At 40.6% G+C, this 24,795-nt stretch overlaps 2 long non-coding RNA genes across 8 annotated transcripts in view; both read right to left on the reverse strand.

Moving 5' to 3' along the window:
• The window catches only part of LOC120222474, a 70,721-nt gene extending 50,295 nt beyond the window's left edge, over positions 1 to 20,426 (reverse strand). For 4 of the 7 annotated variants that reach the window (XR_005526051.1, XR_005526054.1, XR_005526053.1 and 1 more), the window contains exons 1-5: positions 20,358 to 20,426; positions 17,800 to 17,847; positions 13,924 to 14,176; positions 5,438 to 5,764; positions 5,084 to 5,140 (exon numbers count right to left, since the gene is read on the reverse strand). This is a non-coding gene — a long non-coding RNA (uncharacterized LOC120222474). The remainder of the gene's footprint in view (positions 1 to 5,083; positions 5,141 to 5,437; positions 5,765 to 13,923; positions 14,177 to 17,799; positions 17,848 to 20,357) is intronic. The other 3 variants (XR_005526052.1, XR_005526056.1, XR_005526057.1) reach the window with 3 other exon arrangements.
• Positions 20,427 to 20,446: 20 nt separating this feature from the next.
• Positions 20,447 to 24,213, reverse strand: LOC120222475. Its single transcript, XR_005526058.1, has 3 exons — positions 24,183 to 24,213; positions 23,315 to 23,632; positions 20,447 to 20,475 (listed from the first exon to the last, which is right to left on the reverse strand). It is a non-coding gene; the product is annotated as an uncharacterized LOC120222475 (long non-coding RNA).
• Positions 24,214 to 24,795: the final 582 nt, after the last annotated feature.

Raw genomic sequence — 24,795 nt, forward strand, 5'->3', positions numbered from 1 at the left:
GGTAAGGGGTGAAGGGGAATATGGCCAACACTTATTTTCTTCTACTTTGGGTGACTGAGTTAGAAAGACCGATATTTATCAAGGTTGCAACTGTAAGAAATGTGCAGATCTGGTAAGGAAAGAATAATTGGATGTAATGACTTGGAAATCCTTTGAGGTTTCCGGGATTAACTGTTTCAAAAGAAATTATGTATGTAGATCTCAAGCTTGGCCAAGAGGTACAAGCCAAAGAAATATGTTTGGAGTCAATAATACATACATAATTAAGAATTGAAACTGTGTGTGTAGGTGCATTCGTCGAGGAGAATGCATGGAGTGGGAAAGCTGGGGTAATAACAGAGCCCCGGAGGACAAAATATTTAAGAATTAATTAGTGATTGCAGAATCTACAGAGATTGGGAAGAAGCAGTAAGAATGGTAAGAGGGAAACCAGGTGAGAACTGGGTTACAGAATCCAAAGGCGAAAGTAAAGTCATTTCATAAAAAATAAAGTAGCCCAGAGCATCAAATGCCACAGAGGTCAAGTAAGAGAAAACTTTTGGAACGTCCATTGGAACTGGAACTGCAGGAAGTCACTGACATTTGGGGGGAAGGCAGAGTCATTGGAAGAGCTGAAGGAGACATTGAATGTCAAATAATGTGGCTGTAAAGGAAAGAAGGGGTGGAATGAGAACTTATGGGAAAAGGGGCCTGAGGTTAAGGAAGGGATTTTTTAAGCCACTTGAACATCCACTTATTATCTCATATTTATTATATAGATATGTATATGAGAAGTCTGTCATGACTTCACTGGGTTTCCTCCTCAGGGTCTTCCAAGGCTAAAATCAAGGTGTCAGTTAAGTTGGCTCTTATGAGGAGGACCTACAGAAGAGTCTACTTCCAAGTTCTTTTAGGTTGTTAGCAGAATTAAGTTCCTTATGGTTATAGCACTTCCTCCAGAGGACACCTGAATTCCTTGCCATGTGGTCCCCTCCATCTTCAAAGTCACAGTGAAATGAATCCTATCATGCTGCAAATCTCTGTCTTGACTTTTGTTTTTTGTTTTGCTACTAGCTTATATCTTAAAAGATTTGGGTGTGCCTGGGTGGCTCAGTTGGTTAAGTGTCTACCTTCAGCTCAAGTCATTATCTCACAGTTTGTGGGTTCGAGCCTTGCATCGGGCTTTGTGCGGACGTCTCAGAGCCTGGAGCCTGCTTTGGATTCTGTCTCCTTCTCTCTCTCTCTCTTTGCTCCTCCTCCCTTTGTTCTCTCTCTCTCTCTCTCTCTCTCTCTCTCAAAAATAAATAACTTAAAAAATTAAATAAAATGTTAAATTTTGGTAAAACACACATAACATCTTATCCACTTTTAAGTAGTGTTAGGTATATTCACATTGTTGTGCAACCAATATTCAGAACTTCTTCATTTTGCAAAACTGAAACTCTGTACCTTATTAAGTAACAGCTCTCCATTTCTCTCTCCTCAGTCCCTGTAAACCACCATTCTACTTTCTGTTTCTATGAATTTGACTACTCTAGGTACCTCATATAAGTGAAATCATACAGTATTTGTCTTTTTGTGATGGCTTATTTCACTTAGTATAATGTCCTTAAGGTTCATCCATGTTACAGTGTATGTCAGAATTTTCATGGGGAAGAGAATTTTCAAAATGGAAAATGCGAGAAAACAATGGACAGAGCAGGCCACAGGAAAGAAACCAAGATGTTTGTTAAGACTGGAGAAATTCTGCTTAAATTCCAACCACCTGAGACCCATTTATTTGATCCTCAAGACCTTCTGTTCTTTCTGTCTCTCAGGTTAAAAGCAAATATACCTGGAGGTAAGTAGGACTTTAAACATCCAAGGATTGATTAATCTGTCAAACTCTAGGCCCTACACGAATGAGAAGGCAGGTAGGTATCTGTAAAGGGGAAGTAAAGGCCGCATGAGTGAATGGAGAAGAGGTGAAGGCTGGTGAAAGGGACAAAGGTCAGACTGGTGGTCAGAAGCCATCCTTCTTAAGAACTCTACACAAGTCATATAGATTGTCTCAGAATGCAACTTACAACCTCACTGAAGAAGATTTTCAATTTCTTTTTTTCTTTTTCTTTTTTTTTTAGTTTATGTGGATATCAATACTGCTTGTGTTTAGAGAAGACATGGATGATAAGGGGAGAGAGGCCAGAAAGAGCCCTTGGATGGTGGGAAATCAGACTGAAACTAATACTTCTGTGGAGAAATTTTTCTCCAGGCGTGTCAGTTAGACCTGGAGAAGTGGGAACAACTGTGCTGGAAAGCTGGGGTGTCACATGGCAAAGGGTTTAGCCCTCAGGGCCTTACAAGACTCTATCTCTAGCTATGACCCCTCCTCCGACCTCTTGTATACTCAGCGGCCTCCTTGACATCTCTGCTAGATGACTAAAAGGGATCTCAGAGTTAACATGTGCAAATGCACGTGGCATTTTCAATCCCTCCCCCAAATCCAAGCCTCTTCTACTCTTTGCCGGTTCAGAAGGCGCCACCAGTACCAATCCGGTTGTTTAGGCAAGGTTCTAGAAACCCTTCTCACTTCCTGCATGTAATCTATCAGCCAATTCTGGCAGTTCTACCCTGCGAGACTTTCCCTCCTTCCATCTTCACTGAACTACCCAATCCAAGCATTATTATTTCTCACCTGAACTATGCAATTGGGCTGGCTGGTCTTTTTTTTTTTTTTTTTTTTTTTTTAGTTTTTATTTAAATTCCAGTTAGTTAACATAGAGTGTAATATTAGTTTCAGGGATACATATAGTGATTCAACATTTCTGTACGACACCCAGTGCTCATCATGACAAATGCATGCTAATCCCCATCAAGTATTTCTCCTCTCCTCCCACTGTGCCTCTGGTAACCATTAGTTTGTTCTCTAGAAGAGTCAGCTTAGTTGATTGAGCGTCAGACTCTTGATTTCAGCTTAGGTCATGACCATGGTTGTGGGATCAAGTCCTCTTAGTGTGGAGCCTGCTTAAGATTCTCTCTCTGCCTCTGTGCCTCCCTCTCTCTCTCTAAAAGAAAGAAAGAAAAGAAAAGAGTTTGTTTCTTGATTGGTCTCCCTTTTTTCCTCTTTGCTTGTTTGTTTTGTTTCTTAAATTCCACATGTAAGTGAAATCATATGGTATTGGTCTTCCTCTGACAGACTTATTTCGCTTAGCTTAATACTCTCTGGATCCATCCATGTCACTGCAAATGTTAAGACTTCATTCTTTTTTATGGCTGAGTAATATTTCATTTTGTATATATAACACTTCTTTATTCATTCATCAGTCCATAGACACTTAGGATATTTCCCTAATTTGGCTATTCTAGAAAATGCTGCTGTCATAAACATTGGGGTGTATGTCTCTCTTTGAATTGTTATTTTTGTATTCTTTGGATAATTAATACCTGCCAGTGAGATTGCTGGATCATAGAGTAGTTCTATTTTTAACTTTTTGAGGAACCTGCATATTGTTTTCCAGAGTGGCTGCACCAGTTTGCATTCCCCTCAAATAGTGCAAGAGGCTTCCTCTTTCTCTACATCCTCGCCAACACCTGTTGTTTCTTGTGTTTTTGATTTTAGCCATTCTGACAGGTGGAAGGTGATATTTCATTGTAGTTTTGATTTACATTTCCCTGATGATAAGTGATATTGGGTATCTTTTCATGTGTCTGTGGCCTAACTGGCTTTGCTGCTCCATTTTTGCCAAACTAGAATCAACAATTCAGCCTCAAAATCCTTTAATGTCTTTTTTGCTGCACCTAGGATAAAATCCACATTCTCTATTATGGGCTCTGGACCGTGTTAACATTTCTGATCTCACCTACTATTTTTCTTTTCTCTTGCCACTTTCTAGGTGCACCTGACTCCTTTCTGTTTCTCACGCTCCAAAGTTTTATTCTTATTTTAAGGCTCCTCTTTCCACCTCCAACTCCCTTCCTCCAAATCACCTCATTTCTGTCTTATTATTATTCTGATCTCAGCTCAAATGTTACTTCTTCAGAAAGGCTGCCTAAATCTAAGGAAAGCTTTCACCTCAAGCCCACTGTGGTACACCACCTCCTTTTATTTCCTTCATAGACCCTTTCACTTATCTGGAGAGGCCAAGTTTTATCTGTATGTTTGTTATTAGAGTATAAAGAGAAAAGATCTAGCTTGTCTTGCTACGGCACTCTCACAATGCAGAACAATGTCTGGAACAAAGTAGGTGTTCAGTGAATATGTGTGGACTGAGTAGGTGAATCCTGCATGTTGCCATTGGATGAAACAGATGGTGAGCAAGACACCCTGTTTTCAGAATGAATTTCTGCTCTTGTGAAAAGATGAAAGAAGAGCATATTATTCAACGAATTAACAATGACAGTTCTGGATTCTACCGGTTACAGGGTAAACGTGTTTGAAGGTGAAAACAATGTGGTGTTGATCTCTCTTCCTGGCTTTGCAAAGAACCAGGAAGATGAAATCAGTGATTTCAAAATGAGTCACTGGAAACAAGTGGTTTTCAAAGAACACACCTTGAAGTTAAACCAGGTGACACCGAGGGAGGAAGAAAAACATGATCATCTTTTAACCCTTATAAACTTTTAGCAATTCTGTGGAGGTTCATCAGTTAAAATATGTGCACTGAAACACACGCTACGGCATCTTCAAGGAATCAGTGATCCAGGTAGTCATGACGGCTGTTTTCCTGGTAGCTAATGGCTGACTTGTAATTTGCTGTAACTATTGTTTTCAAAATGGAAAACATTCTAAAATTTTCCCTTAATTAAGGGAGGTGATGGAAAAAACATGGGCTTTAGAGCAGGCTAGACCCAGGTTGAGTCCAAGTTTTGCAACTAAAAAATTCTGTAGGGATGTCTGGACGGCTCAGTAGGTTAACTGTCTGACTTTGGCTCAGGTTATGATCTCACAGTTCATGGATTCACGCCCTTTGTTGGGCTCTGTGCTGACAGCTCAGAGCCTGGAGCCTGCTTCAGATTCTGTGTGTGTGTGTCTCTCTGCCCCTCCCCAACTTACACTCTGTGTCTGTCTCTGTCTCTCTCTCAAAAATAAATAAACATTAGAAAATTCTGTGACATTGGCACTTACCTGAGCTACAGATTCTTTATGTGTAAGATAGGACCAATGGCAGCTCATAAGTGTGTTCTGTGGGTGAAATGAAGCAATAATTATAAAAATGTTCCCACACAAAATAGGAATTTCAGAAATGATATGAATTATGAATATTACTTGTGAAACCCACTCTTTAAAGATATCAAGCAACATATATCATTTTTTAATGCCTCACTGACAACAATAAGAATAGATAATTTCTGTGGTGCCTTGTTAAAATTGCTATAGGTGCACGCAGTATGAAATCTGGATGTAAATACGTGTCAAAACCACTATAGCATTAAAATTGTGCTTTCCTGAAATTGACTCTGATGTCAGATTCGTTTTTACCTATTTATTTCCTTCTCATGAAATTCAGGTGAACATGGCAAACTTGGGACTTGTAGGGCAGCCTGCTCTGGCCACTTTCCTGAAAATTGTATTAGTTCAGTGAAGTCTGTTCTTCCATGTGTGGACTTTGGATCCTCCAGAAGGGCCTCCTTTTTCTCTGGTGATGCCTTCTTTGACAGGCTGTGAGGCAGTGTTTTCTGAAGACTTTTCCATGAAAAGCTCGACTTAAGAGATGTTTCAGTGAAAGAGGATTCTGTGATGAAATACATTTGGGAATTAGATGCACAACACACAGTGACATCTTCAGGAAATGTCACTAGAAATGTCCTAGAATTAGAAAAAAAATTCTGATTTGCTTAAACCAGTGTTTGCTAAACTATTAGACTATATGTTTAGACTATAGACATAACACCTATTAATAGGAAATTTGCTTGCTAAAGAACACATTTGAAGTAATACTAATATAAGAAAATGCTACATTTCTTAATAAAATAAAACCATCAACACCTTCAGTATTGTCCCTGGAAGGAGAAGCTCCTGTAGGGAATGAATGAGACATTATTCTGACCCCAGAGTTTTATCACCTTCCAAGGTAGCATTTCTCTGGGGAACACTTGGAAATGTGGGGGGACATTTTTTTCTACTGTGATCATACTTGTACATTTACATAGAACAAAAAGAGCATTGCTTTATTCTTTTTAATTCTTTTATATTATAGTTTGGGAGCTATGTTAATTTCTTTATTCATACATGTAGGTTAGTTATATTCCCTCTAAATTTTATTTTAAGGTAGCAGAGGGAGGGTTATGAAATATTTGTTCCAAAAAGATGTTGCTGGTTTGGGGCCAGGGGTAGAACCACTCATTTAGGTGTTTCTTACTTATTTCGACTGCTACCTCCACAAAGGCCTGAAAGCATCAGGAGGTCCTCCTTCTTTACATTTTGTCCTAAACATGGATAAAGCTACTTTCCTTAAGTCCTCTCAGGCTGGACACAGGCTTGAGGAAAAGGAAACCAAATCAAACTAAACTCTGTTACCTGGTAAAGGAAAAAAGCAGGGAAATAATAACGGAGAGTTGGAAGGATCCTACATAGGAAGAATCTAAACAATCTGGCCTCCAAGGTACAATTGTTACAGGGTCTTGTAGGATCTGTCCCATTCCATGTGTACCCCAGAGATGTAGAAATGATTGACCTCCGTCTGTAACTTTCTGGGACCTGGCTCAACTCCATGAGTTGATTATCAGTTTTTAAATGTGTCACCCAATAAACACTTTCTTAGAAATCTACATCTTTCAAAGCCCAGACCAGGAAAGAGACAGCAGTTTACTTTTCCCCTCAGATATGTGAGAACTGGGATCTGTGTCTTCTGGCAGAAGGCTCAAATATGGTGGCTTAACTTAGAATATTTCATTATTTCATATAGAAACTCTGGAGATCAGCATTCAGAATTGGTATAAATTTGTTAGAACCTCTGGCTTCTTCTAGTTGACCTCTCTGTCTCTTAGGGACAATGTGTATATTCCAAGATGTCTGCTGGAGCCCCAGTTATACCACAGAACAGAAACAGAACATACCAGCCAACAGAAAGAAAAAAAAGAAGAGAAAATCATCCCTTCTCCCTTGTTGGACACTTTACAGATTTGTTTGCATCCCATTGGCCAAAACTTGGTCATATGGTTGGTTATATCTAGTCACAAAGGTGACTAAGAAATGTAATCTTCATTCCAGGAAATCACAAAACTGCTAAAAATCAATGGGTTCCTTAATAGCTTTTTTTTTTAAGACAAAATCTCTGCCATCCTATTGTTATAGAAGAATCTCCAGATTTGTTCTGGATTCCATATTTCCAGACTTGCCTCTTACCTATTCGATTGAGTTTAGGAATGACATCATACACTTCAGGTGTGACCAGTGACCCTTATAATTCTAATTAGTCATGCGATGCCTTATTTTATCACAATAACATCAATATGGTAGAAAATCATCATATACTTTAGTGAGCTATGCAGAGATGTTTTCTTATGTGAGTGCAATTAATTTTTTTCTCTGTTTTTTTTTTTTTTTTTTTTTGCATCACTGATAGTGAAAACATCTTGAAAATACTTTTTTTCCACTTACAGCTTCTCTGGTGAGATGAGATTGAATAATTTTTTTTCTCTAACTATATTTAGGCTTGCTTTGCCATACTTTGGTTGGAGACATGAAAACTAGCCCTTGTATAAATGTACATGACTATGTCAACTCCAATTATTCAGAAAACATTATGATTTTTTATTGAGCATTATACCAGAAGTAGAATAATTAGAATGTATGGCTGGAAACTAGAGAAAATGTGTGAATTCCTTGGTTTTATGAAAGGTGCATCTTTACTATATCTGTGCAGGTTTGGATGAATCGCCAAAGTTGCCTCTTCAGATTACCAACATCACAGCAGGTAAATAAACAGTGTTGTCCTGATCAACTTGTATGTTTTATAGCATACATACTTCTTGCTTTTCAGTGAAAATTTTACATCCTCAAGTTCTGTAACCTTGAAGTGTCTTTCACTCTGAATAATTAATGATGATGATGATGTAAGCATCCTTTCCATAAGCCCAGAAAAATGCAGTATTTTGCATCACTCAGCCCTACATATTCCTGAGAATCCCCAAAGAATGCCTACATGTCCCACAAATCTATCCTTGTGTGGCTTCCCCCTCAGCTGATCATTCTGTTCCAGATGACTTCTCTCTGCTCTGAGAATCTCTTGCCATAAAAGTCTCAAGATCGGTGCTGTTTTTTCCTTGCACTGATTTGTCACTGTATGGAACCAGGCTCTATCCTTAATTTCCCAAAACATTGATGAGGTTAACAAAAGTGACTGATGGCTTGGGAAGTACAAACAGAAGGAAGAAAGGACGAGCTTAAGCTTTTCCACCAGATATTGCTATTCCTGGACCCCCCCCCCCCCCCCACCTCCTCCCACCACCACCATCCACCGCTCATTGCCTGTCAGAGGGGAAATCCTGTCTTGAGTAATTTTCTCAGCAGGCCTTCAGGAGTTACCTTTTTCTCATAACAGTGACTTCACCTATGCCCCTTATCCCCATTCCTAAACTCCCTCCCACTCTCCCAATAGCTGTGCAGACAACCAAACAAGCAAACACTGTGATCCAGTACTAGTTAGAGCAGCTGGGAACATAGTCTAGTTTCTTTTATAAGATCATCAAATACATTGTAGATTTGTGCATTTTCTCTTTCATTAAAATAATGAAACTTAAATCAAGGAATAACTTCACTAAGATGCCAAATTTTTGCTTACAGTATGGTGCCAGCAAAGTTACCGTTAAGTCTTAGTTCTACCTTGATGCAGTGAACAGAGAACACCTCCACTGACTACTAAGCCATATGCCAGGTGTTGTGCCTGTGATGAGGTCCCAGGTTGTTTCAATGAGTATGGGGTATAGGGCAGGTGGCTGTGGCTTCTCCTGTTTTCCAACCCCATCTCCTATGGTCTCCTATGTTATGCTGGCACTCTCCTTTGACTCCTTTCCCCTTGCCCAAGTTCTTAACTATCCTCCCCAATGGGCCTTCTCATGGTGCCAGAGAAGCAACTGCTCACCTGTGGGGTCACTGTCCCTAAAGTCCATCTCTTTCATGCCTTCCATATTAATTCACATTTGTCACCCTCTTTCCTTTTCTCTGCTTTCCTTCTTTCTAGCCTCTTACATTTTATCTCACTTTATTCACATTTCTTCAATAATGAGATATATAGATATTGCCATCTAATGAGTCTTTTCGTCCATTTCATAGCCATGGGAGGAATTTAACTCTCTAGAATTCTGTTTCCTTCATTTGGTTCCTTCATCTGGGTTTTAGAAATTGCTTCTCTACCACTGAGAACCTTTTGCTTTTCTCTTTTCAAGTGTCTTGGACATTTTTGCACTTGGAGCTATTACAAAAGTCTAATGGCTCCAGAGAACTCCAGTTAGGAGAGCTAGAGTTTTTCTGTACATAAATCATTGTAACATTCCTTAGTATTCAAGGTATGCTGCATACCATAATGTTCAGAACTGAATTAGAAGTTGTGTTTTTCAGGAAGGCACATCTCAATCTTGGAAATGGGCATATCTTTGGGTTGTTGATGCTCCAGAAAGTTGCAGTTTTATTTTATCCACTATTGGTTTGGGGGGATTGTGAGTTGGTTAACAATGATTTAGGATATAAGATTAACTGTAAAGAAGAAATAAAGTTTGTATGAAACATTCTGAATACAACAAAAGAAAACAAGGAGGAGTGAGGATAAACCATTGTATTAGTTGAGAACTTTTTGATTGTAAGTAGCAAAATTAACTTAAAGAAACATAGGATTCATTGGTTCATGAAGCTAGAAAGAATGAAGTACAACTGGCTTTCAGGTCAGCTGGATACCAGGATTCTCTCTTTGCTTCTCTACTGTCTCTGCTCCCCTTTGCCTGGTGGTGCTCTTCTCTCCTATGGTAGATAGATTTTCTCCATGCAAATGGCCAAGGTAGCTCACATGATTTATTCATTGCTCCAGGCTTAAGGAAAATCTTCCCAGTTCAGTGACCATAGAGGAACAGATGGACCTTTTCCACCCTGCTTCAATGCATATAAATCACAGTGAATGAATCAGATTTGCTCCACTAAGGTCATGAGCCTATCACTTTGCTGTAACTGGACTATACCTGGCCTGGCCCCTGTCACTTGGCCTCTCCTGTGGCAGGTGGTGTGTGTATATGTATGCGTCTGTTTGCGTGTGTGTGGGGAACGATACTGGCAGCTCCCCAGAATCACGCTGTGTTTTGAGGGAGGTAAAAGCAGTTACCTCCAAAAAGCGGTTACCTGTAAAGGGGAAAAAAGAGATGAGATGTTTAGCAGACAAAACAACATTCACTATAGAGATGACAAAAAAAATCAAATCATTTCCCAACTTTGGAAAGGGAGTAGATGGAAAGTAGGATAATAAGACAAAAAATGCAGGAGGGAAAAGTACAAATTTGTAGAGAGGATATGAAATTAAAAACAAAGATCACAATGACAAAAATATTTGCAGATGATCCTAAACATTTGAAATTGTTAGGCATTGGAGAATAGTTAACAGTAGAGTGTGCTATTAAAAGCAGGATAAACTGAAGTTTGGAAACGTTTGAGGACTAGAGTAATGTATATTGATAGAAAAATAAGTGGTCTCAGGTACCTGGTTTAAATGTCATCTACTTGTTGGTTTAGGATGGGATTGAGTGGATTTCCTGGAATACTCAAACTTCAAAGTGGATTTGCAATGAGAAAGAAAGAAGGAGCAAAGGTGGGAATTTTGTCTGGGAGGATATGCGGGTATGGGAAGATCGGCAATTATGCCTTCAAAGCTTTAAAGAGCTGGAAAATGCAATGGTGACCTCAGCCAGAGTTCCTGTCTGCAGACCAACACAACCAACCCCAGGCAGCCTGAGCACCAGAGTAAATTTCCAGGGAGGATATAAAACAGCTTCATCTGGATGGAGGCTTGTGCCAATGTCAAGAATCACACAAACAGTACAATACAGGGAAGTGTGGCCTATGTTTGGCACCATAAGGTCCAAAAGTTCATGGATTATTCTTTCCTTTGGAAATAAACAGCTGGAAATCAAATGAGGTAAAAGGAAAATTACTCAGTAAGAACAAAGTGTAAGTTCTTTAGGGTTACTGATTAAGTAAATGCCTACCTAACCTCTGGAGAAGTTAAGACTGTTACAAATACCCACTCCATCTAATCCCCTTAGCTGGTATAAGATGCTGGTCAGGATCTTGACCTGCCTTCACAGCATAGTAAAACAGCCTGCTTCTAGGCTTATAAAATAGTGCACTAAGATGACAAGAAAGTGGGCTTCGATCCTGGCTTTACCACTTGGGTATGACATAGTAATTTAACAGTCTGGGCCTCAGTTTGCCCATTTGGAAATGGGGACCCTGAGACTAATAACCTAGATCTCTTATTTCTTTTTTTTTTTTATTTTTTACATCTTTATTTTTTTTATTTTGAGAGACAGAGAGAAAGCGGGGGAGGGGCAGAGAAAGAGGGAGACACAGAATCTGAAGCAGGCTCCAGGCTCTGAGCTGTCAGCACAGAGCCCGACGCGGGGCTTGAACCCACGGACTGTAAGATCATGACCTGAGTCGAAGTCAGACACTTAATGGATTGAGCCACCCAGGAGCCCCTAGATCTCCTATTTCTAATCTAGAATACTTTCCCCTAAATAACAATATTTTCCCTTCAGTAGGTAGCTGTACAAACTGAATAGAAGGATACGTGAAGGCACTGTATAAAGTGTAGTCAGAAAAGATGACTGACATTTATTGAGAACATTCTATTATCTAGGTATTTGGGATACAGGAATGACTAATACACACCCTTGAAGGGTGTGGTAAACAGAATGAAGGCACCCCAAAATTCCACATCCTAATCCTCCCAGCCTGTGAATATGTTACCTTGCCTGGCAAGAGATTTTGTAGGTGTGGTTACATTAAAGATCTTAAGATAAGGTTATCATGAATTATCTGCTGGGTCTACTGTAATCACAAGGGTCCTTGTAAGAGAAAGAGGGAGGCAATAATCAGAGCCAGAGAGAAGGTGATGTGATAATGGAAGCAGAGGTCTGAGTGTTTTGAGGAAGGGGCCCTAACTCAAGAAATGGGGGCAGCCTCTAGAAACTGGAAAAGAGAGGGAAATGGATTCACTCCTAGAGCCTCCAGAAGGAACACAGTTTTACCAACACCTTGATTTTACACCCATAAGACACATATTGAACTTCTGATACCCAGTACTGTGAGATAATACATTTTTGTTGTTTTAAGCCACTAAGTTTACAGGCATTTGTTTTTAAAATTTATTTTTAATGTTTGTTTATTTTTGAGACAAAGCACGACTGGGGGAGGGACAGAGAGAGAGGGAGACACAGAATCCAAGCAGGCTCCAGGCTCTGAGCTGTCAGCACAGAACCCAATGTGGGGCTCAAACTCATGAACCTTGAGATCATGACCTGAGCCGAAGTTGTGCACTCAACTGACTGAGCCACCCAGGTGCCCCAAGTTTACAGGCATTTATAATGGCAGCAACAATAAACTCATTGAAGTGGCTTACAGGATATGAGATGAGGAAATCCACAAACAGAGAATTTTAATTTGGTATGATAGAGCTATGACAGGGTGTACACAGTGTCCTGTGGAAGAAGCAATGCCCCTCACCTAGTTTGGAGTTGTCGCAGGGCTGCTCAAAGACAGCTTTATGAGGGCAATGAACTTGCTCATAAAGATGCCTTTTCTCTTGCCTGTATTGCCACTGTACCCTCTCTGTTGTTTTTCCCTGTCAACCTATCAATATGATCCTAAACTTGTAACTTAAAAAGTTCTGCCTTCTAATGAGAAACAATGAAATCTGGCCATGTGTAGCAACATGGATGGACCTTGAGGGTGTTATGCTGAGCGAAGTAAGTCAGGCAGAGAAGGACAGATATCATATGTTTGCACGTATAGGAGGATTAGGAGGAACTTAACTGAGGAACAAGGGGGAGAAGAAGGGGGGAAATGGTGAGGGAAAGGGAGAGAGGCAAACCGTGAGAGACTCTTGAATGCTGACAAAAACTGAGGACTGATGGATGTGGGGGGAGGGGGGATGGGCATGGAGGAGGGCACTCGTGGGGATGAGCACTGGGTGTTATGTGGAAACTAATTTGACAATAAACTATTTGTAAAAAAAAAAAAAAAAAAAAGTTCTGCCTTCTACCCTGGCTTTCTCTTTAACCATGCTGTCCCCACTCCCCATTTCTGTTTCATTCCTCCCAGAGCTGCTCTCTCTAAAGTCCTTGGTGCCCTCTAACTATCAAAGCATTCTCATTCAGATCTTTCTTGACCCTCTTGAGTTCTTCCTCAATCTCAAGTGCTTTTTACTTTTGTTCCCAGTAACACCTCTCTTTTCCCGCTCTCTTCCTACAACAGAATGTGTGGAGGGGATTGCAAATGGGTCAGGGTTGCTGAGCCACAGAGTATAAGGAGGGAGCAGTGGGTAATGAGGTTGGGGAGTCAGTAGGGCCTTACATGACTTGATAAGGTGCTTATACCTTATTATGTAAGCAATAGGGAGCCATTGAAAGTTTTGAGTAAGAGATAGGGGCAGACTTTATTTTTAGAAAGGTCACTCTGATGACATGTAGAAAACATTCTGAAAGGAGCACTGTCTTAGGAAAGGTTGCTAGAAGCTTTCCTCACTTGTAAAAGGAACATAATAAATATTGCTGTGCCTCAGGGTCATATGAGTTGAGTAACAATTGGAAGAAATGCCTTCAAAGACCATACAGGGCTGTCCAAATAGTACCAAAATGTGCTCTATTGCTTCTCAGGAAATACCATATATTTGTGATAACTTTCTTGTAGAGAATCATAGAACATTAGAGCTGGGAAGTGTTTGAGATGGAAGAAATGTTAGAGATCTTAGATGATGCAATCACCTTATTTATACATTAGAACTTGGGGTTCCCTTCTCTCACCCCTTCAGAGAAGGGAGCAGTCACTGAAGCTGGAGGAAAGAATCATGTGCACGGGAACCTCCTGAGCAGAATTCCACTTTGATTGAAGGACATGCCAACTCACGCTGACTCCACAGGAAGAGAACTAGGGTCATAGATATCCCCTACTTCACTCTCCCCTCTATCTCCAAATTTCTGCTGGGAACCCAAGGACGAGGAGGCCCACCAATGTCATCTGGCAGAAGGGAGGGTGGAGAAAAGTGGAGAGTGAATGGAGATGTCCAGCACAGAACCCATGCCTGCCTACTTCACCAGTATGCCCAGTGCGAAGGACAGAGCTTCTGTCATACAAATAAATGAATAATAAATAAAGTGAATGTTCCTAGTATGTATCTTATTCCACTCTAATTCTCATTACTTTTAAGTGGATGATATGGAGATTTGCCTAATTCAGATTAATCTGAACACCTTTAAGTATATGGGACTTCCAGGCATCTCTTTGTTTGACGAATGAGAACTGGATGGGGTAGAGGGCAGTGACAATACATCAGGGACAAAGCTATAAAAGTGTCTCCACTTCTTAGAGAATAATAGCTGGCGTTTAACTATTCTGGTGTTATAATATATGGGGAGGGAACTTGCTTGATTGGGTACAAAGTCAGGATGCACAAGCTTTGTACTGAGGAGGGAAGGGACTGACTGGCCACCATGACTCTATTCATACTCTCTCCCAAAGGTGAGTTGATGGTAACAAGTGGAGCAAATGCCTGGGACCCTGATATGAACCCAGGATTCCAAGGTGACAGAACTGCCTACTTCATTATGCAATGACAGGAATCAACGTGTATCCTATTTAAGCCACCATTGTTTCTTGGTGACAGCAGCTCAGCCTGGATCCTAACCAAGGCAGGGAGCTTCAGGGGATGAGGAGACAGAATCCTAGGACTGTACTTTTCAGCTGAGTTTGACAGGTTTTAGAAGGGGGATTCAAGAATTAGGAGTGAGTGAAATAAAAACTGTTACACTGAGAGTCCCCGTATGAACCTAAAAGGAAGCAAATTACTATGTACTACTCTGTGGTCTCTGGATCCTGAGGAAACATTTCCTAGTGAAGGTGGCATGTGCATTCTCCATGGGACAGTATTGGCACCTAGATAACATAGGAGCAGTTGGGGGTATAACGTTGGTGAGCTGGCGTCAGGAACCAGGCGGAAATGTAGATGAAGCAGGTGGCAGATGGCGGCATATTTGGAGATGGTTTATTTTGAGTAGGAGGGCGTGGTTTGGATATTCATTGAAAAGATTTTGAGGAAAAAAGTATGATATTGTTGATTTTAGTCTCCCCTTATACTCCAGAATGATGGCCCTGGGAATATCTATTACTTTGCCTACTTATGATAGAAGAGTTTTAGGCCCAAATCAAATTACCATGCTTTGGTTACAGAAGGCAGCTAAAAGAGAGGAAGAAGCCTGAGTGCCCAGAGAAGGTCGGGGGGGGAGGGGGGGGTACAGACTGTGTCACTAGGAACTCAGTTTGCTCAGTGCCTCAGATTGGACCAGCTCCCAGGGGTCTAATCAAGATAACAGAACTCTCAAGGGGCACCTGGGTGGCTCAGTCAATTGAGCGTACAACTTCGGCTCAGGTCATGATCTCAGGGTTCATGAGTACAAGCCCCACCTCAGGCTCCGTGCTGGCAGCTCAGAGCCTGGAGCCAGCTTGGATTCTGTGTCTTCCTCTATCTCTGCCCCTCCCCTACTCATGCTCTATCTCTCTCTCTCAAAAATAAATAAACATTAAAGATAATAGAACTCTCAGAGGTGGATATGTAAATCGGAATTTGAACTATCCATTTACAAAGTAACAATTTCTTTCCAATTTCTGAATTTTATAGAACTATCATCTATGCCCCCTGTTCCTGGTAGTACAAAAGTAACTGTGTTATTATATTGCTGTAATTTTTTAATGTTACTGACAATTAGATTAAGCCATGGCTTAATTACCTTGAGGAAAATGGCCATATTTTGAAAAACCAGCACCACATTAAATATTCACATAAGAAGGCACTTCCAAATGTCATAAACATAAAAGCATGGAAACATATACATCACCTCTTAGAAACGACAAAATACTGTAATGATCCAGAGATCCCTTAATGAATAAAGGTTCAGAGGAAAGCAGGCAGACACAAACTGGCGGTTCCCAAACCAAAGGACCTGTAGTGGCATTTGGAAAGGGGAGGGAGAGGGCTGTCCTCCTGGGACAGCAAGTAAGGCTTTCCAGGAGGAGGCAGGATGCATAATATTGAAAGAACATATTCAATTTGTAATTATTTAGATTCGATTCTAGTTATGTATATAATTTAGTTTTAATTTCAAATTACCCTAAAGGAGAGTAAAGTTTTAATATTTAAAAAATAAGAAATATTCATTAATTCAATAAATATTTGAGTACATGTCAGGTGCCAGGCATCATGATAGATACTGAGGACACCATGATAAACTAGACAGCCTCTTCCTGCATGGAACTGACAGCTAAGTGGGAAAAACTGAGATACTGTAGTCCAGGCCCTGGGGCAGCTCAAAGAATGGTGACACCACCATGTCAAAGAATATTCCAGTGGCCCTTCAGTTTCTCCACTCAGAACAATGTGGGACTAACACTAACAAGATCTCACTCTGGCCTTCCTCTTTCTAGGCTCCCCATGCACCATCTTGTGTCTATACATTCTCTCTTTAAAACCAATAAAAATAGTAACATTGATTAGACTTTAGGGTTTTTCTTTTTTTTCTATGAATGCAGTCATTCACTTTCCTGTTGCTGATCTTTTGCCTACAGAACATAATGTTTTACAAAGTGTTTTTTAGAGATAACATCATATCCATTAAGAGTTAATGTATTGCTGTAACCTTCAGAGAGAAGGCTTATTTTCAAGCTCTGGTGGACATCTCAATGTCACCTCAACCTCAAGAATAGAATATACCAATCACCATAAACTACCACATTCATTGAGCAATTAGAATGTAGCCAGTACTACACTAGACATGCAGGGTGCAAAGATCAAAAGGATATGGTTCTTGGTTTCCAACAGCTTAAGGCTAAGGTGCTTATGCCTAAAATGATAACCAGTCTAACTAATGAGCTTATGGCAAATCAAGGACATAGACAGGTAGCTCTGAAGTTCTGTGGAGGAAACTTGTGGGTTGCCAAGATTTCAGTAAGCTACTGTTTCTTCTCATTTAACTCCTTAAAGGTATTCCATCACCTATAGTTAAAAACCTATCCAGACTTACCTATTTGGACCAAACCTATCTGTGCAGCTTCAACTTCAAGCTTTTGCTCCTATCCAATGAATTCTTTAGTTTGGGTTTTAGTTTGAGCTAAATTGGCTCTCAGTGAATTAAAAGATCAATTCCTGAATACACTGTGCTAGGCACAAAGTGAAAATATTGTAATGTAAGACATCTCTTCCTTCTAGCGGGTTTACAGTCTAATTGAAGGTGATGAGATGGGAATCCTGAAGTTAAGATACAGAGTAATATAAAATCTAGAGTTAAATACTAAACCATGGAATGCAATTGGGGAAACTCTCCCGACCTTATTATTGGTAGGTAGGTTTTCACTTATCTGACAAAGGTAAACGTTTTCCATCACCAGTGGAGTGAAAAACAGTTCACAAGTCCAATGGGACTCTGAATAAAGTGAGTCTGGGCAAGGGAAGGGTTGGTTTAGTCAATTTTCCTGATGGGTGATGGCAGCTGAGACCTAGGAAGTAGCTGTTTCTGGACTCAGGCCATCCTAGGGAGAGGCTGCTCTCCTGTGGTTCAAACGATGCCGGCCATACCTTGTGAGTCACTTACTTAGAGCTCAGGTATGCTCTCTACTCAGGCTGGTCAGGCAGTCAAGGGCTAAAATGAAAGGAAGTGGAAGCCAAATTACCACTTATGGTGGACATACTAAGTTCTAGACACAGTACAGTAGATGGTTAATATTTTACTTAACGATATCTCATCTTATTTTTATAAGAGAGGATACATATTGCCATTCCCTTTTTATAGGTCAGAAAAGTGAAGCTCATGGAGTTTGAGTTACTTGTCCCGCGTCAAACGCCTAGTCACTAGCACAGTTGAGATTCAAACACTGACCTCACTTATTTCACTCCTAAGCCTGTGCTCTTCTTAGGCCTTACTCATAGTGGATGCTGACGGGACAAGGGCCTCCCAGGCAGCAATTGCATAGGCCACGCCCCCTCACAGGGTAGCCATCTTGCCTTCTGCAGTGCAGAAAAGAGAAGAAGAGAAACCATATTTCTGAATGCTTTCCTATGGCCTGTCCTGTGTTTTACTGCTACAAGTTTCTGCTGGCAGAAAGTACCACCCACATGCACCATATTTGCAATGAGAAATTATTAGTTTAACTCCAGTGAAGGCAGTGGGGCAAGCGAATACAACATTCCCTTCTATATTGTATGCATGCAATAAACAGTGAGCAGAAAAGAAAAAAAAAAAACTCAACATGCTCAGATGATGAAACAGCTGGAATTCATCAAGGCATTCCAAGGGAAAACCCACAAAACTGCAAAAATTCTGTTTAATCCTCACTGTCACCTCTTGCCCCCTGCCAGTAACTCGTGAAAAATAATGACATGAAAGATATTTCTTGTTTAGAGTTTTTCTCACTTTTTACCAGCACTCCTCAGTGAAGACTTTTCCTGCCCTTCCTCATGCAGGATGGAGGCAGAGATGTGCAGTAAAATAAACACAGATAAAGGAATTAGGAGGCCTGGATTCTAGTCCTAGCCTGCTTGTAACAGTTACATAATTTTAGGTAAATAACTATTGATTCTCTGACCTCCATTACCTCATTGTCCAATTGGAGAATTTTTCTATTAAAACTAGCACCAGTATTCAATGGTGTAGAAACTGAAACTGAGTTTAGGTGACCTCATCTAATAAGAAAGATGCCCAGATAGCAGGGATTTGAACATGGCTGAATGGCTTGCACAGGAACCCAAACAGGAGACAGTAGTAGAATCATTTCTTTCCTTGCTAAGGGCACACCCAAGAACTATTTTGCTGATTGTTTTCTACTCTTTGCATGGTTAGAGACCAGTTACCAAGTTATTAAAGAAAAAAGCTAAAAGGATGTGGGAAGAGGAGATGACAAGGAAATATCTTACTCTAGATGCTTAATAGAGATTTAAGAAAAGCCAAGCAGGTAAGGTAGAACTTCAATAAGATAAGAGAATATGAATAGACATTTCTCCAAAAAAGACATACAAATGACTAACACACCCATGAAAAGATGATCAACATCATTACTCATTAAGGATATGCAAATCAAAACTACAACGAATTACTATTCTATACCCATTTGGATGGTCCACCTCTAGGTATATGCCCATAGAACAAAAAAACAGATACTCAAACAAATACTTGTACATGAACGTTCATAGCACCACTATTCATAATAGCTAAAAAGTAGAACAAACCAAATGAGTGGCTGGACAAATTGTGGTTTATACCTACAATGAACTATTATTCGGCCACAAAAAGAATGAGGTGCTGATGTTATGCTACAACGAAGAAGAACCTCAAAAATATTATGCTAAGTAAAAGATGCCAGACAGAAAAGGTTACATACTGTATGCTTTCATTTATGTGACATATCCAGAAAAGGTAAATACATAGAAACAGAAAATAGATTGATAGTTGCCAGGGGCTGGAGGGAGGGAGGATTGGGGAGTAACAGCTTAATAGATACAAGGCTTTATTTTGTGGTAATAAAAATGTTTTGGAAATAAGTGGGGGGGTGGTGTTTATACAAAACTGTGAATGTGCTAAATGCTAGTGAATTGTTCACCTAAAAATGATAAATCTTGGGGCATCTGGGTGGCTCAGTCAGTTAAGCGTCCGACTTTGGCTCAGGTCATGATCACATAGTTGGTGGATTTGAACCCCATGTTGGGCTTTGTGCTGACAGCTAGCTCAGAGGCTGGAGACGGTTTCAGATTCTGCATCTCCTCTCTCTGACCCTCCCCTGCTCACGCTGTCTCTCTCTCTCAGAAATAAATCCTAAAAATGATAAATTTTATGCTATATGAATTTAACCTCCCCCCCAAAAAAATACAGATAAGCAATGAATATGTCTTAAAAAAAGGAGCTCTTTATATAACAAACCTGCTTTGATATCACCTCGTGTGTTTTAAAATCCCTTCCATGTAGAATTTCAGGAACTCAAAAGATGTTGAAACTCTTAAGTTGAAAGTTAGCACCTCTCCATATATCTGAGATAATCTCAGAATATATCAGGAACATGCTGATTCCTTGACAGGTACATACCTACTCATCATATACATCTATCGTTTTCAACACTATTTTAGTAACCAAGTCTGCAGCTCTTCAATTCTATCACTTACCATGGTCTGTCCTCAGGTCCCTTTCATTTCTTTATCCTTCTTTTTCCTTTAGGGTTATGTTTTTTGTTGGGTTTGGTTTGTTTTTTTCTTCTGTGGAAAGTCGTGGTTTGTATGATGACTGGAGAAGAAAAACAAAAACCCAAATCAACCAAGCAAACAAAAACACCTCTGATGGTGAGCCAGAAAATAGCTTGGGTGGAGAGGCCTGAGTTAAAGGAAGGGAATTGGAGTTGGAAAGTGCATGGAACAGTGTCCAACACTTGACATTGAAGAACACCATAGCTCATGCGGTCCCATGCATATAAAACTCTGCTAAGCACCGCTATTTTGATTTACTTAGTCTAAGAGTTCCTTATTTCTATTAAATCCCACAGTGAATTTTCAATGTTATTGAAAAGTTCAGTCTAGAGATCTTGATATGCAAGCTGAAACTGGACCATTCTCAGCTTGGGCACAGTCTGTCCGAGGTGTAGCCAGCTTACTCACACACTCTGTTCACCCCCTCACTCTGACCTCTTAGTGTGTCTGGAGTGTAGACGCACTTTCTTCTGTGGAGTTTTCAGTGACCACATCAACTGACCCCCAGCGGTGTGCAGTGTTTAGAAATGTTTTTCTCTCTCAAGTTTCCATTTTCTTGTTAAGTGCAATAAACCAGCACAGAAATTGCTTCCATCAAGCCCTGTGTTTGATTCTCTGGGGTTTCAGTGCAGTACATTGTGTTGCTTATGACATCATGGTCTCCATGGCAACACCCCAATGAGACTTTTCATGGTCAAAAGAAAAATAAATGCAAAGAAATTTCTGTTCAATTTTAATAGTCTTGGTTATTCATTATTGAGAGCAAAGGGAGTAGGAAGAATTGGATTGTATTACTTGAGGCTAACCACAGACATCTGAAGCCAAATATTTAAGACTCCCAATCAGTAATCTCCATTCTTCTCCATTTGTTCCTTATCCTCCCTTGAAGTGTATGGTAGTGAAACTCTTCTGGGGCTCACTTGGATAGGTATTCTGGGAACAGAGAAGTGAAAAAGAACCTGACTGTGAACATGGAAGAGGCCCCAGATGGCAAGAGCCCAGGATTAAGACCCCTGCCCCATCATAGTAAACTGGTTCCTGACTAACTGGGCCATCATTAGTTAGTCAGTCAAATTCTCTGTGCCAGTTTTCTAAGGTGCTAAAGGAAGGCAGTGCAAGGCAGAGTGTATGCTGTGAGGATAAAATATCTGATTTCTTAATATTTCAGACAATGCATTTTTAGAAACCAACTAGCAAAACATATAATATAGTTAGATCTCGGAATCAGTTATGATGATTGTTAGACTCATAACACTTTCAAAGAAAATATGCTTCCTGCCAAAAGGGGAGGGGGGCATAGGCAGTCATATTTGATGCTCTGTCACCTTGCCCCTGCCGTTAGCTACATGTAAAAATTCCATAATCTAGCCTGATGAGAAAAGGAGATAGACAAACCAGACTCTTATCTAGAATATTCCTTGGGAAATTGTTAGAGTAAGGATCCAAAAATGAGATTATAGGTAAAGACGAGTCATGAGGAAGGGTCAGAGGGAAAGGAGACTGTGGGGGTTGTAGGCAGCAGAGGAAGAATCGGGATACTGGCAAGGTCGATTTTATAAGGCAGCACATAGTGACTTCAGTAAAAAACTATAGGGAAAGGATGAAAAGGTTAGGTTAGTTGGTAGCAGGAGGAAAATAGTGTATGTTGCAGAGGGAAAAGAAACCAGGAGATACCACTTACCCAGCAAAACTTAGCTGGGTACCTATTACACGATGTTGGGCATTGGAATCTAATAGCAACACAGACACAGTTCTGACTTCATGGAGCCAACAACTGAAGAGACAATTATTTTTTAAAAAGATGTCCTAAGTGCTCTGACAGAGAATTAACAGGGTATAGTGGCAGCACTAAGTTAATGTGGGCAGTTCAAGAAAGATTTCCTAAGGGCGCCTGGGTGGCTCAGTCAGTTAAATGTCTGACACTTAATTTCAGCTCAGGTCAAGATCCCAGGGCCTTGGGATCAAGTCCTGAGTTGGCCTCCTCACTGAGCATGGAGACTGCTTAAAACCCTCTCTCTCTTCCTCTACCCCTCCCCTGCATGATCACGAACGTGCTCTCTCGCTCTCTCTCTCTCAAAAACAAAACAAAACAAAACAAAACAAAAATGGAAGCTGATAGTTTAAAATCTTAAGTGTGACCTATGGACAAGTAGGGGTAATTCTGGTGAGAAAACAGATATAGTGAAAGAATATTTAAAACTATTGAGAAAAGATATGAAAAGGCTTGGTAGTGAGATGTCAGCCGTTTTCTAGGTCCAAGACATATGTATTTCTATAATTAACTGCATTCTCTTAATCTTTGCTTTGAGCAAAACTTTGTTCTTCTTGATCTGTAGGGTGTAACTAAAGCAAATGGCTACAAGACTTAAGGGATTTCACATGAAGCTGAGGTGTATGGGGACATATAAGACATGGTCCTGCTTTTAAGAAGCTTAGGGTATAAATGACAGGTGAGCCATCAGGAACAAATAAGCAAGCAAACTGGTAATGACATGTGCTACATTCTAAATACCAAGTTATAAGTGTAGATAGCACATGCTATATGAATTCAAAGGTGGCAAATCATAATTTTTAAATTATTAAATACAAATTCTCTTAAAAACAGATATTTGCTTTGTGGTTACCATGGAATTTACGTAAAACATCATGTAACAGTCTATTTTAAGCTGATAACTTCGACTGCATATAATAATGCTCTGCTTTTACTTCTCACTCTGTGTTATTAATGTCACAATTGACATCTTTTCATATTGTGTATCTATTTAGCATATTTTAATACTTACAGTTATTTAAAATAATTTTCTATTAGCTTTTATACTAGTGATTTGCTTACCACCATTACAGTATTAACAGTATTCTGTAATTGTATATATATTTACCTTTACCAGTGAGTTTAATGCTTTCATATGCTTCATGTTTCTGTTCAGCATCCTTTTATCTCAAGTTGGAGAACTCCGTTTAGCATTTCTTCTGAGGCAGTCCTAGTGGTGATGAACTTCCTCAGCTTTTGTTTGTCTGGGAAAGTCTTTATCTCTCTTTTATATTTGAAGGAGAGTTTTGCTGGGTATACTACTATTGGTGCAGGGGTTTTGTTTTTTTGTTTTTGTTTTTCTGCCAGCACTTTAAATATATTATACAACTCCCTTCTGACCTGCAAGGTTTCTGCTGAGGAATGTGCTGGTAGTCTTATGGGAGTTCTGAAAAGGAAATTAATATACAGTCCCATTTCTAATAGCAAGAAAATATTTAGAAAAAAATTTAACCAAGGAGACGAAAGACTTGTACACTGAAAACTATAAAACATTGATTAATGACATTTTAAAATAGAGAAATGAGAAAATATGTTGTGCTTATGCTTTTATGACTTAATGCTATTAAAATGCTCGAACTACCCAAAACAATTGACAGATTCAATGCAATTCCTATCAAAATTCCAAGGACGAGTATAGGCAAGATGGCGGAGAAGTAGGGAGCTCCGTACCTGCACTCGCGCCCAGGCATCACACCGAAAAGATCTGAAGCCATCAGAAACCGTACCACACCCAAGAGATTGGGAGAGAAAGGACGCAGACTCCACTGAGAAAGCCTTCTAATGTGAGTGCGAACTGGGGAAGTAAAAATGTCGGGCCTGAATTGGAGACTGGAGAGACGGGCCACCCCACTCTGTGGGGAGTGAGAGGGGAAAAAGAGAGTCCGAAACAGAAAAACCGCCGCTCGGGGTGTAGAAAATCTTTGCGCACAAAATACCTGCGCGTCAGGCCCCTCCACGCTCCAAGTCGCCCAGGAGGGGCTGCGCTCCGATTTGCTTCTTTGTGCAGGTGCCTGGCTGGCTGGGAGAGGCTGCGCGTCTGCAGCCATTACCCTCAAGGCGGGCTTGGACCCCTGAGGAGGCGCGCGGGCACCGGCGTCCATGCTCCTAGGTGGCTGGAGTTCTAGAGGGAAGGCAAGGCGCTAAAAACTGGCAGAAGTGACCTCGAGTTCGTGTTTTGGGTGATTGAGACACAGAGGGTGCTTTATTTCCTCACTCCAGCGGGCTCAGCGCTCAGGCAGACAAAGCCCCCCACCCCGCCCAGGCCCCCCAGCCCCACCCAAAGGAGAAAGGAGCAGAGGCTTCTGGCTCCGCCCCCAGAGCTAGCCTGGAAGATTGGAATCGCCCTGACGGGGAAGCCAGGGGATCGCCTGAGGCAATTTCAGCGGGGTGCTTGGCCTAGGATTTGGAGGCTGGGACTGGCCTGGGTTGAAAAGCGCAACAAACTTTGACTGAGCCGCTGGCCCAGGAAGTTTACACGCCTATAAAAGCGAGGTGGAGCGCCGCCACTCTCCTCCCTACAACCTCCAGGCAGAACTCCCGCCTGACTCA

Source organism: Hyaena hyaena, unplaced genomic scaffold (assembly GCF_003009895.1).
Source record: "Hyaena hyaena isolate Hyena2069 unplaced genomic scaffold, ASM300989v1 scaffold_882, whole genome shotgun sequence".
Classification (NCBI taxonomy): domain Eukaryota; kingdom Metazoa; phylum Chordata; class Mammalia; order Carnivora; family Hyaenidae; genus Hyaena; species Hyaena hyaena.